Raw genomic sequence first — 14,954 nt, forward strand, 5'->3', positions numbered from 1 at the left:
AATAAACACTGAAAGACTTCATTGACTTAAGAGTCAATCTCCTTGGGTTTAATCAGTAGTGATTATGCTACAGTAAGCAAGAGAAAGGCATGGGACAAAATGAATAGGTGCTCATACTTCCCTACAGTTCAAGGATTCAGGGATTGACTATGTTGGAAGCAGCTACAGGTAAATTAAATAAAAAAGTGAACAATACATTTGCAAGATCGTATAAGAAGCTTTTAATCAAAAAGGATAAGGACTCATTGCTCAATTGCCATGACTTGTGTTGTACTGCTTAGAGATAGACAGCTGTAATTCAGTGATACCCTGCAGACCCAAGCTATACCCATCCATTCCACTTAAATACAAACAATGAATGGATGATGGTATCTCTGCTGAGCAGTAACAATGATGTGAAGCAAGAAACATGAGGTCAGCAGACTGAAGCGCTCTCTTATTTAAACAAGTTTCGGGAATGGGCACTTGTCTGTATAATATTTGGCTTTAATAATGCTTTTACTCATTAAGCATATCAAAGCTACTTGTATGGACAATTCATTTCAAGCCCATGTGCAGCCAGCCCATCAAATGTTCAATGTACTTAAGCCTTCCTGCAACGCTGGCATACTAATTCATTTCTATTTCGAGGTACTTAATTTAAACAGAATTATTACTACCTTCACAAAGACTTAGTTTTATTCACTGTGAGTGCTTCATCTGTTGTTCAGGCGCTAAGGTACTTGCAAAGGAGAAGAGTAGCTGGGGTAGAAGGCTGACTAAGTGAGTATATAAAGGAGTGGACATTTTCTAGTGCAGTAAGCTCTAGAGGAGCCCCAAAGGAGACCCAGAGAGCTCCAAAAGTCACCATGGAAAGTCGCATTTAAATGGACTCTCAAGTGTACTAGCCTCATTCTCTTTATCTGCTTTATAGCATTTAGTTTCTCTGGTTTAACTGAGAATTTTCTTTGTTCTGCCAATTTGGGCTTCAAAGCTTCAAAAATCTCTTGTGCACGTTGTTGTTGCTAACTGAAAAACGGAACGTAAGTGAAAACTAGAATCTTTCATATGCTTTTTATTTTTCACCATGAGTATAGAAAAGGATATAGGAACATTTAAAAAAATCATCCAAAATTTGCTCTTTCCAATGTACATTTTTGATTCTTCAGCCTGGGTTACTTGTGCAGTTTATTGCTCTAGTGCAATCTTGGCTGCCTCTTGTATTGTGGAAATACATTTTACCAGTTTTAATTTTCTCCTTTGTTCATTTCTCTGTAAACTGCAGTAAATCTAATTTTCCCAGGCAGGTCTAGCGAATGAATTAGTTGCACTTGTAGATTAAGCACACAGAGATACATATATTGTGTGTGTTAATTCTTTAAAAATGGGGCAAGATTGTACTACTGTGCTGCACAATCCACTGAAAAGCATTGCATGACACAGTTTGTGAGGGGCGGGTAGGCATAAGTTTATAGACAGCTCAGGAAATATCTGTTCTTTAGAATTGACTGTGCTTTGTCTTTTCACTATAAATTAATGCAGGAATTTCAAAAGATGAATAAAACTAGAGCATCTGAATTACTTTTAAATTAAACTTCTGAGTTTAAAAATAAAAGCATCTGAGCTTTAAGTGCTAGGAAGTGACAGCAGTTGAAGTTCTGGATAAACAGCATTAAAGATGCTTAATGGTGCAAAAATGGAATTCCTGAAGTCAAAAGAATCATGAGATGTTTAAGTCCCAAACTGTGAAATGTTAGGGAAGAAAAAAAAAAAAAAGACTGTGGAGTCCTACACAGGCTCCCACCCACTTTTGAAGGAGCTCAGTGACACAACCACACGGAAACCTCCTCTTGCTGGAGAGCTTTGGGTAGTCACTGGAGAAGACAAGGGTAGAGACAGGGAAATACTAGGTGCAAGGCAGAGGCCCCAGATGATTAAGAAGAGTTTTCTCAAGATTTCATTCCTATGTTGGCATCACAAACCCAGCCTTGGTATTCCCTCTGGTGGAGCCCTCTCTGTCGAGAGCACCTGTGCTTTGAGCAACCTGGGCGAGCCGCTCTAGTGGGAAGGTCTGAACTTCTGAACTCGGTGCTGCTGATTCACCCACAGCATCCTGCTCCATAATTGCACTGAAGCAGGAGTGAAAAACAAACAAAAAAAAAACCAAAAAACACAGCGTTCTGTGAAGGTTGTTTAAGCAGTCATTAAAATCTCTTTCTCAAAAAAAAAAAAAAAAGAAATGTTTTCTTGCTAAAGTATTATTTGCAGTAATTGTGTGTTAGTTACCTGCCTGTTTTTTTTCTGTTCAGACTTAGACTGTAACAGCTTATTTAAAGCTGCATTTATTATTTTTCCCATGTGAGCTGCATAAATGAATGTCAATACTAGCAGCATAGAAATGAATCAATTTGTAATTGTAATAGCATTAAATATATTTTGCTAGTGTCTAAATGGAAAACATTTCAGATGAAAAACTAATTCCACCCACTTGAAACAGGAAATCAAAAATTGTGCTGTATTTTTTGCCCATAAAAAATAGCTGCCAGACGCACAGCAAAAATGAAAGCTGCTGTTCATTTTTTAAAAAGGATGTATTAGAGATACAGGAATGAGATCCATGATGGGAGTACCTACTGCCATGCTTAAGGAAATCTTAGCTTGAACTGCAATGCACTGGTAAATGAGTTCGGTTTGTGAATAAGCTTGATGTTATTTAAAGAATTTCTCAAATGAACAAATGTCGAAGTGATATAACCACGAGCTATTCTGTACTGTCACCCGGGTCTCACGACTTGTGCATGTCTCCTTGCTTCTTGTGACAGGCTGTTAATTGCAAATACATATTGTCATTTGAATGCCTAAGGGTCCGGTTATGCCTCCGAGTACGCAGGAACAAGTGTATGCATGCATTCATATATTCATACACAGCTTGTTCAGCTGTCAGTTTGAACAACTGCCTGCTGAAAAAAAAACGCATGATAAGAATATGGAAAGATATTGGAAAGATTTGGAGAGATGCAACAGCAGAACCCTTACAAACAACGTGGAAATGATAAAAGCATTCTTAATGCCAGATTTGCATCACTCAAATAAGTAGCACAACATGCATAGGCTGTGTGCAATGTTCATTAGGAGACAAAACTTTTGAGCACAGTGAGCTATATGGACACAGTTTCCTAAGCACATTATAAGCAGAAAACAATAAAAAAAGCTCATCTTGAAACTAGAAGTCATGACAAGAATGTAAATGAAAAGTAGCTAAGAAGGAAGAGCTCAAGTCAAGGAGAGGGCGCAGGCGGGAGAAGGCAGCCTGTTGCTTCTTGCAGTTTGCATGTGGCCTCTCAAAGCCTGATTGCAGACAACCAAGCTCAGAGAGGATGAAAAGCAGCCGAGAAAGACCAGTCAAGACCAGCTCGACCTGCTGGAGACAGAAAAAATTCAAGCTTTGACTTCTTGCTGGTCCCAGCAGCTGTTTGGCAACCAGAAAGGGAGAGCTCTGATGCTGAGAAGAGTCTGGGGGAAGCTGGCTTTGAGATTGGCTTAGGAATAGGAGCTGCATTTTGGGTTCCTGAATTAGTTAGTATGTTGAAATGGTTAATGAAACACACCACTACTGAATGCAGTCTGGGGCACCTACATTTGTAATTTCATTTCCTATTTTGCAGCTAAGGGTTTAGCTGTTACCTTATTAGAATAAATTACCCTTTTCCTCTGCCTGCAAATCTTCCCTGATGTGCATCTACTATCTCCATGATATGGCAAGCACAGATATGCCACCCTTTTGCTGCCTGTTGAGTCTAGTGTAAATCCAGCCCAGGATAATATTCTCCAGGGCACTTCTCCTCTTTGGTGGGTGACAAGGAGCTAAGGATGTGTGAAAATGGAGTGAGCTCAGAGAGCATACAATATCTAGGATAATACTAATATTTGCCTAAAATTAAAATAGCTGAACATTTTTAATCTAAAAACCAAAATATTTTTAGTAATTAATTTACCTGGAAGTGTGAAGATGGAGTCAGGCTCTGAGAACATATACACTCATAAGAGAAAAAAAAAAAAAAGGAAGGAAGAGAAAAGAAAACTGACTTTGTTCCCTGAGGCTCCTAGATGAAAGCAAAGAAGTTCCTTTGAGGGCCAGCTCCAAAAGTCAGTTTTTGTTGTCTCTTAGAAAACTGTAATGCACTATAGTGCATTGCAATAGCGCATTGCAGAATGAGTGTGTCAGAAATGAGAAACTACCACCCAACAGAAGAGGCTGAAACTTTGGAACTCATTAATGTCTTTTCACTGAAATGTTGGCTTAGGCAGTCCCACTGAAAACTGGGAGAGAAGCGGAATGTTCTTTTTTCAGGAGTTTTCAAAATGCCAACATTCATTTTAAATGAAAACTGTCAGTTTTTGACACCTTTCTGTGTCAAATATTTGGAAATCAGGTTGAGCGTTTCATTTTGATAACACTGAAATGCTTTGAGTAATTTTTGTCTTTTAATACTATGAGATTGCAAAATCAAATGTCATTTCAAGCTGAAAACTCCAACCTCGTATTGTGAAAAGACTTGAAAGAATTGGACTGACAGAGTGTTCTGACAGGACTGAAATTTTTTATTTCTCTTTTTTTTTTTAAAAAAAACCCCAAAATTTCACAAGTGATATGTACCTACAGAAAGCCTCTGTTTTGTCAGATTGTTTTTTGAATGAATGAAAAAATACTCTGTTAAAAAAAGTTTGACTGATGCCAGTCCCCAAAACATGTTGATCAGCAAAACTTTAGGTTCTTAGACCTTATATAACCACCTGCATAATGCATGATTTAAAGATGATAAGATTTTACTATTTTTAAGAGTGATAGAATGAACTGCAGAGATAATAGGCTTAGCCTGAAAATTATAATTCGGTTAACATACCATATGCCAGTAATTTCTTTCTTTTGCTATTTTAGACACATATTTCTGTCCAGCTAGAAAAAATGACTTTACTGCTTTCATTTCTATTAGCTTATAGCATGAGCTAATTTTTTAGAACAGGCCCTAGCAGTTCCATTTGTGCCTATATGAATTTGCAAGTCCCATTTTGTGCTTTTGTGTGTGTGCGTGTGTGTGTGCATGCTCAGTGCCATCTCCAACCGTGCTACATAGCCATTAAAACCTTCCAGCAGGCCTTCTCTAGATTAATGCCCAAAGGAGCATGCCCTTTCTTTGCATGGGCACAAAACTCAGACAAAGGGCACTTAAAAACAAGAGGCCTTATAAAAAAAAAATAGTTACTTTTATGCAAACACATTTGCAATGAAATTCTCAGGGTATCTACTTTTTTTTTTTTACACAGATGTTGACAGCTGCTTCTTGTGTAGTTTTTGGACCCCGAGTAAAACACGCACAGAGAAGGACAGAAAGACTATTGCAGAAAATATTTTCCAACTGCTGAGGTTTGTGAAAGAAGAAAAAGTTGTATGAATGCAGGAGAAGGTAAAAAGGAAAGCATAATGGGTGTTGCAGGGTGGACTAATGTATTCAGTGCCATTATTTTTGCTTAAGTTTCCCCCAAAAGGTTAACTGTGAGCACATATTTAATGTAATGAGTTGTAACATGAGCATACAAGTTCACACCACAACAGGGAAAGGTCATAACAAAGAATATTTATATTCAAGTAAATTGGAGGCATTTGAGCTGGCAGGTCCCAGAGGAGCCCTCCTGCAGGTACTTAGGGCTGAACCGCATCCATCTCTGCTCCACACACAAACATCTCCCAGAAATCCTCGTAGGGGGCGGGCCCAGAGGGCAAGCCAAGGACAAATGTACACATCTCAAAAAAGGTGAAAAAGGAGTATCCAAAGAATAAAACAATTTGCCAGGCCACACAGAGGATAACTTGGTGCCAGCTACCGTGGATTAGTAAACCACAGGTCATGATAAACCATCTTGTGCCTTTATTTGTCTGATAAAGAAGAAGTAATAGGTGTGATATTTCTTAACCTAAGCATCACTCCTGGCACTGTCTTGCACAAGCAAGCTAGGGAAATAAGATCTAGATGAAATGATGACCAGCTGGGTGAATAATTGTGTTAAAATTGCACTAAATTTTTTAAGAATGATTCCATCTTAAAACAGGAACACATTTTAAGTGGAGTCCTGCAGAGGTCTGTCTGTTTTAGTCAGCAGTCATTAATGACTTAGATGATGGAATATGACAAATGCTTATAATTTTTACAGAAGAAACCAAACTGGTAAGAATTGAAATCACTTTGAAGGGCAGGATTTTGATCAGAATAATCTCAATGCATTGGAGATGTGATCTAATATCAACATGATTGAGTTCAACCAAGGCCACAGCAAAGTACTGTGAATAGGAAAGAAAAATTTAAAAGGCAGATATAAAATAGGGAATATCTGCCAGTGCAGCTGTGCTGCAAAAAAAAAAAAACAAAAATAGTATTTGAGAGCTGGAGTGTGATACAGCTTGGATCCTGTCTGGGAATATATAAGCAAAAGTTTAATGTGCAAGGCACATGGAGGAGAAAGCTTGTCTCTCCTCAGTGCTGGTGAGATCCCAGCTGGAGTACTGGTATCAATTTTTAGGCTAGAAATAGAGTATATAGGAGACAATCAGAGAATAGCAACAAGAATGATAAAAACTTTGGAATGTGTAAAAAAACCCTGAAGGATTTGTCTTTCCCTTCCAAGGACGGACAAGGGGCAGACATGACAATAGTTTTGCATGATAAAGCCTATTGCTATAAGTAGGATGGTGATCAGTTATTCTGTGTAGTCACAGGCCAGGAGATTCATCAGTTTTTCTAGCAGAAAGAAGGTTTCAGTTGCGAACTGGAAGGGACCATGAGGGGAATTTGTTGAGATTACAGATGGCCCAAATTCTGCCAGGGGGCCATTCCTAGCAGTTCGCTTTACTTAAGAGGGATCAGAGCATGGTGATGAGTATATTATCTTAGAGAGCATCTCCCAGCGCCATTTTTGGTTGATTTTGTTGATTAGCAATACCTCCTTGGCATATTCTATTGAGAAGATTTTTTCAGGTTGCATCAATGGTCTTCTTATCACACAAGGACTGACGGACTGAACAAGAGGAGGTACGTGCCCATGAACACATAACATGCATCGAGTAGTAACTGTTGTTTGGAATAGATGGCTATGCAGAGGTCTCTGTCCACCCTCTTCATGACTGCTACATTTCTGGGAAGAGAAAAATTGTTTTGACTGCAAATTCTATATTTTCATTGGGTCAGAGTTTTTGTTGGTGTTTTAAATGAAGTGACTAGAATAGGGCCGTGTGGGAGGATTCAGGCATTTATCGCAGATAGTAATCCTTGCAAATCTTCTGGATAATCAGAAACAAAACCTTCAGACAGTAAACTGGCAGTGTCAGTTGCTAGCAGAGATGCATGCAGAGAAATACATTCGTTACCTGGCATGCTTTTATGTCCTGTGCTGAACTGCTTCACTCCCATCTTCTGCCTCTACAAAATGTAGAATAATATTTCTTTGGGTTGGGTGCTTGCTTACCAAATATATAGCACTAGGTAAGTATAAATATTCCAGATACCTGCCACTCAGAAGAGAAAGTAAGAACTACAGATGATGGTGGTGCACAGTACATTTTAAAAAGCTTTTAGAAGTGTGGAAAGTGTCAAAGCCTGAGCTTAATGCTCCGTGATAATGTTTTATTTTTTCTTGGGCTCCTTGTCCTGAGACTGTAACCATGTCTTGTGTCAAGCAATGTGCAGTGGTCTTTTCTGGTGCCTGGGAGTGGCATAGTCTCTCTTGTCCAAAATGGTGCCAGAACTTACTTGAGCTCATGAATCTCGAGGTCAAGCCGAAGTTCAGTAGTTGGAGGAACAACTGCCTTATATGGTGGGTCAGAGATGACTTGTGAATGTTGTTGGCAGGCAGCTGAGGTAATCACTTTGGGGCTGGCATGTCTCAGGCTCATAAATCTGGAATGTATTTTACATCATTCTGTGCAATGTAAAAGTGAACAGAAGTCAGTTCTCTTACAATACCTTTTTCTTTGGGACCATCATAGCTATATCAAAAGCAAAATGAATGCCAGTGAATAGCCACAAAACTGCTTGGCACGAGTCCTGGACATATTTGCAGAGAACATGAAACTCTTGTCATTTTTGAGTTTGAGTTATATTTACCTTAAGGATAGGAGGAGTTTAGCCCGTCAGGCAATGGGTGCCTCTCAGAATCTGTATCATCAATAGGATGCTTTCTGTACTCTAGCTGTAGATATAGATCTATTGCTGAAAACTTTGTGCCTTTTTCTATTTTACAAGGACTAGAACTGCGACATTTCACAGTTACTTAGAACCTTTTAATCAACAGCTTATCTTCAGAGGAAGCAATTGTGCATTTTTTTTTGTATAAGATGTCTTAAACAGTCATTTAGGGGCCAGCTGGTCCTCTTTCACCTTTGCCATAGATGTCTCTCACCAAAGCTCTAATCAAAGATCTCAGTTTGATGTCCGCTGAAAAAAATAGAAAGATGCCCTTTGCCAGTAGTGAAATTGTGGGTTGGTTCTCTGACTTTTTTTTTTTAAGTAAAAAAAAAAGTTATTGCTTGGCTTACTTACTCTTTTCAGTGTACTCCCTCAGTTTGCTTCTCCAAGCTGTGGTGTACATACCTATTGCAATAATACTGAATAAAAGTGACCTCAGAGAATACAGCAAAACAAAGTAAGATCTGAAGGTGCACTGAATAAAGACTGGTTCTCACTTTAGTATGGCTTTGAATATAGCTCTGTGTTGAATACTTACATGCTCTTTCCAAATTCTAAAAAAAAGTTCTGAATCCATCTGTAACTGAACTCCAGTAAATGTTTGGTTTAGACAGTGTACAAATTATCATGTAAAGTGTTGTATAAAAATGCTTTTCCAAGAACCATCTTAAAATTACAATCTAGATTTTTATTCTGCCTGTACTTCTCTCAACATTTTGATTAAAAAAATGTTCTTTTAGTATAGAATTACCTTTAGATTTTGCATATCCGCAAGACCACTATAAATTTTCTAGCTTCTACTGAATGGGAAATCCTTTGATCTCATGGCAAACAAGCTAATCTGTGCAGCAGACTCTCTGAGAGAGTCCTGAAATTCTTGTTTGCACTTAATACTAAGTCCCCCTGGGCTACCTTTCTAGTCAATGATGGTGGCATCTATTCAGAAACTAGTTATCCCTCTGGAGGGGTCTAATTCTCTTCATTGACAATGTGAGGAGCAGTGCTTCTAGTCATGCTTTGGGCACCTTGGTCTGTTTTGCAAAGTTAGATGGGCAAATGTCACCATTTGTAGGCAGAAATCAAATCACATCTATTGAACTGATCAACTTCTATGCTATTATAAAGATTTGCATGGCACGACAGATCCTTATGGAAGAACTTTCTGTCAAGAAAATAATATATCCATCACCTCTTAGAGTCCCTGGTGTTGCCATGTCTTGGGACTGAGATACTGAGAAGCATAGCAATGATGTTCTGGAAGGTCTACAATCATGAGTGAGCTTGAGAACACAAGTTGGGAGTTAGCTAAAAGGCTAAAAACAGTATTTCAAAAAAATCATGATTTCAAATTGAGCTTCCAACCTCTTCTGAAGAGGCTTACCAATTTGTCTTGCCTGAAGCTGGTATTACCAGCTGATTGATTTTCAGTGCCAGTGACCTAATTAAAAGTTCTCAGCTGTAGGCCATGAAGTGGTACTGAACATAAGATTATAATGCTTCTAGGCTACATTATGCTTACATGACCTCTTGCCTGCTCATGTGAGTTGGCCAATATGACCACAAGCCATGTTGTCATATTAGCGTGGTACTAAGCCAAGCTAAAATATATTGTCTCTCAGTAGGTCTTACTGTTTCAGGCTCTATGTCTTTGCTAAATGTCACTGTCCAGTTTGTAGACAGCTTGGAGTGTAAGCAGCATTCATCTGAATGTGGGCATAGCTCACCAGGACTGTAATGACAGAGAAGTGCATGGGGCTGGATCCTACATGATGTGGAGCACTAGAGCACGAGGGATCCCTTCTGCTGTAAATCCACACCTGTGGGTCTCCATGTAACAGTTATAGGACTGTTAGAATGTCTCAAAATCTTAGTGGAGATATCTCAGTTGACAATTTTTGAGGATAAAACACTTCTGAAATGTTTTGCTCCATTCCTAGGAAACAGGAATCTGTCATTTCCTGTGGTTCTGTACAGAAATATGGAGAATAAAGCAACAACAAAATGATTAAGCAAGAAAATAAGTCAGGGGCTGACAGTAGAGAGAGGATAGAAGAAACAATTCAATGAGAAGTGACAGTAATTTTCCAGTCTTGCTCTGCATCTAAATCCCCAGTGCACATGCAAATTACCAGGCAGGTAACAAAGGGATTTGTCATGCCAGCCCACAAAGTTGATTGCCAGTGCTTGAACCCTTGGTGGAAGGAATGAAATTACAATCATTAGGAGGAAATTAACAGATTTAGATGAAACAAACAGGTGCTGACAAACACCCCTGCACCTCTTCCTTGGGAAAAAATAAAGATATAAACCAAGAAGCATGCTGAGGCAATAGGAAATTATCCCTTAGAGAAATAATATGTAATGTCTTAATTAAACTGTTAAAACTGACAAGTGAGAATGAGATTAATCCTGAAACTAGTTAATTAAATACTGAATTGCTGTATTTTTAATACATAAAGATGAGAAACATTTTTTAATGAAAATATGGGTCTTTTAAAGTGAATCTTTAATGAGTTCATCTGAGATGCAAAATGGCTGCTATTCTTAAAAACTCATACAAATAATCACCAAGTGTTGCATTGTTCTCCGTTACCTCCACCCTCTTTGCTCATCTTCCTTTTTGTTCAGCCATTTGATATAATTTGCATTATTCACTTTCTTCCTTCTTCCTCTGGGTCCCTGTCATTTTTTTGTTTCATGAGTCACGATGTGTCCATGCTCTCCATGTCTGCGCATGGAAAGCTGAGCTGAGGAGACAAACAGCCTGGATGTTAAGAGTCTTGCCTTGGTGTTGTTTTGCTGGCCTCTGTATTGTAACACTGTGAATTTTGATTTGTGTGCCAGCACTTACTGAGTAACAAAGTGGAAATATTTTCCTAGTTAAACTGTCTCAGTTTCAAATTTAAGGCTGTTTATCTGACAGTGCAACAGATACCAACACTGAGTTGGGTCTCGTAAGCTCAGACACTCCAAGTCTGAGCTGGGAGGTTTTGGACATTAGGGATGGTAAAAAAATGGGGAAAGCATTCTGTAACTTTTTTCCTATTTTTTTCCTCTCTCAGTTGAAATATTAATAATTTCCAATAAGCTTTAGGGGATATTTACTTAAAATCTCTCAAGTGTTCATTTTCAGAGCTGTAAATGTTTATATCCCTATTTGTGGTGTTTTATCTCTAAGTCGCTCTCATCTTTGTTGGAAATCTGTTAAGGCAACTTTGAAATATATCCTTCAAAATATCTTTAGAATGTCTTTTATTTTCGGTTTTACCTTTATGATCTTTTCTATGTCTTTTCCATCCTTTAAAAAATTAATTTCACTACTGTTCTAGCTTGTTGATTGATCAGAGACTGTCTGAGGAGAATGGAGCTAAATGGAGCTAAAATGAATTATTTTCAAATCCTTCCATCATTCTCACTTCCCTATGGAATCTTACGCCTGTTGTAGTCAGTGCTAAAGCATATGAATCTAAAAGGGAAGAAGGTTTACAGATTGTAATTCGTCTAAATATGTGCCCCATTCCATAATTTTTGTATTCATGCTTGCCTCTGAATAATACAGTTTACACAAGGGACAAATGGGTGATACGTCAGGAAGAAGACAACAGATTTCTGCTTTACAAAATTTTAAATATGGTACTTAGTACCTTTTGTACCTTCTGTAATTCCTAAACGAACATTTAATTTGAGTAGAAAACTGTGAAATCTAGGAATAGATCCTCTGCATTTGGTAAACAGTAACAATGCGTTTTTTTCTTACTACTATTTGAGCAATAAAAGTGGCAATGATTGATTGTTTTGCAGTACTTTGCAGATATAGAGCATGTATAAAGTATTATAATGTAACTTATTTTTTCCTGTTGTTTCAAATAGAGATAACTCATCTTGTAACACTTCTCAGCATCTGTCTTCTTTTCATAAAATTGTATTTGTGGTAGACTATAAGCATTTTGAAGTACAAATGGGAAAAGTGATTCTGAGTGTATACCCTCCCCCACTTTTTGAACTGTAAATCTATAAAAAAGCAAAAATGCTGAATTCTGAAATGTGATAGGAAGCAAAATGAATGTATAAAGGGGGAAAATTCTTTTTGCTCATGGCCTCTTTTTTCTTTGTCTTCTGAAAACTTTCTTTTCAGTCAGCAGCTCAACATCCTCCTGAGACTGAATATTAAGTAATGCAGTTTCCATTTTTTTTTCTTTGTGAAGTGGAGATTCTCCAACAGCTGCTAAGGATGAACTGGTGTCTGTGTGCCAGAGCTAACAACTAGTACACCTCATAGTAGAAAACAAATGTACAGGAGAAAGTAATCATCAGCCCTGTCATGGGATCTGCAAATACAGACCTTTATAATGTTTTAGCTGATGAAGAAGGCAGTGGAGAAAATAAAGGACATCTTTAATTTATTGTTTTGAAGCATCTTTAATTTATTGCTCTGATACTCCCTTCTGCTAAGAGGGAATGTACCTCTGTGTCACATGAATTTCTGCAGTGTCTTCATCCCTAATCTTTGGTGGGAGCCTTCCCTTATTTTAACCTGCAAGGAGTGTGCTTGACCCATGCCTATCATTAATGTGCCAGTTTTTCAGAAGTGCCTAAGTTTACTGGATGATGTTGCTTGGCAGCTCAGCAGCTTAAAGAGGGCAGAATTATTCTCCATATCCTATGTTACTTCCTCTTTTTATTATAGAAGACATTGCAGTTTGTTCTCCAGATACGGTCTCTGCACAAGTTGGAGTGGATCTAGGTGTCTGTGGGTTTATATGATCTCTCTTTGCTGAAAAAGCAAATGCTGAGCAAATATCTTTGCTGAGATACAGTATAAGAGATAGAACTCGAGGTCGTCATCATACAGGTCTTTATCACCAGGTCTTCCCCCAGCAGCTACCCACAGATACCAGGTAAGAGCAACAATAATCCTGAGCAATGTGGGACACTCAAGAATCCTCCCCTAAGGGAGGAGGAATCCTCCCATTAAAGGATACAAATCACTACCTGCTTGCTTCCCTTTGGATCCCTTGGAAAAGGAAGGGCAGGATCAGCTGAAATAAATTCTGTCTATTCAGGTCAGGGGGCTTAGGGAGATGAGTAGACGGTGATCTAAGCTATTGCCAGCTCTGACAATATCACAGAAACAGAGAAGTACAGAATGCTAGGGGTTGGAAGGGACCTCTAGAGATCATCTAGTCCAACCCCTCTACTCCAGCAGGGACACCTAGAGCACATGGCACAGGGTGGCACCCGGGTGGGTTTGGAAGATCTCCAGAGAAGGAGACTCCACAACCTCTCTGGGCAGCCTGTTCCAGGGCTCTGCCACCCTCACAGTGAAGAAGTTCTTCCTCACATGGAGATGGAACTTCCTGTGTTTCAACTTACACCTGCTACCCCTCGTCCTGTCACTGGCCACCACGGAGAGAAGCCTGGCCCCATCCTCCCTACAATCACCCCTCAGGTACTTGAACATGATCAAATCCCCTCTCAGCCTTCTCTTCTCCAGGCTGAACAGGCCCAGCTCCCTCAGTCTCTCCTCGCAGGGCAGATGTTCCAGGCCCCTGATCATCCTTGTGGCCCTGCGCTGGACTCTCTCCAGTAGCTCCACATCCCTCTTGTACTGTGGGGCCCAGAACTGCACCCAATACTCCAGGTGCAACCTCACCAGAGCTGAGTAGAGGAGCAGGATCCCTTCCCTTGACCTGCTGGCAATGCTCCTCCTCATGCAGGCCAGGATATTCACAGGAGTGTTTGATTTCTCTGCTTTCACCACATTAAGTTCAAGTTTAGCTGAAATCTGGAAATTAGTTTATTTGAAACTGTTTCCCCTTTTTCCCCTTACTAAAGAAAATAGCTGCCAGAATGTGCAGCTAATATATATCACAATTTGACATCTTTTTTTTTTCACAATACCCTGGTTTACAGACACCTTTCTCTTCAAGAGAAAGTTGTAGATGAATCCTCCTGATAATTTGAGAACAAACACATCAATAAATCTGTCATAATCTCTGACCAATATAAAAGAATGGAAAGAACAACATGCAGTAGAAAGTAGAAATAGTACAGCCAAAATAAGAGTTAGTCTAAAGGGCATGACTGGTACATCCCCATAGAAAGATTTTTACATCGTGTGTCATCTAAGAAGCGTGCTTTTTCTAACAGCCAGCTGGTACTTTGCAAAACAGAGCAGCCATGATATGATTCCTACATTACATTTTAGGCCTAGTCAGTGGTCAAAATGGACTGATTCACATGGCATTCTGTCCTGGCTCTTCTACATTTTCTTGAAATGTAGCAAAAAGGATGAAGAGTTTCCAAAGTCAGACACCTGGCTCAGTCATGTCTGAAAAATATTCAGCATCATATAAGCCAGTGTGGAAATGAAATAAAGGGAAACTTGCAAGTCTGGTGGAGAAACATCTGGGTAACACAAGAGGCCTGAAATCTTTCAAAGGACTAACAAAAGCCCATTCACATGTTTGTGCTTTGTACATTGCTATTGTGCAATAAGAACACGCAGACTAGGAAAATTCAGGGTGTGATATTCAGGATAGACTGCATGAACTAAGATTTATGCTGAGATTGCCAGTGCCTAGGGACATGATGGAAGGTGACAACCCGCAGGAAGGTGCACGATATGATGACTAAGAAGATTATTAGAGAACATATAAAGAGAAGCAGAGGTGTGGATTTTTTGATTGAGGCAGCTGATACTTGTTCAGTCACCAATATGCTGTGACATGCTGTGAC

Source organism: Tinamus guttatus, unplaced genomic scaffold (assembly GCF_059628265.1).
Source record: "Tinamus guttatus ecotype Peru unplaced genomic scaffold, ASM5962826v1 Tinamus_guttatus_pri_ptg000112l, whole genome shotgun sequence".
Taxonomy (NCBI): Eukaryota; Metazoa; Chordata; class Aves; order Tinamiformes; family Tinamidae; genus Tinamus; species Tinamus guttatus.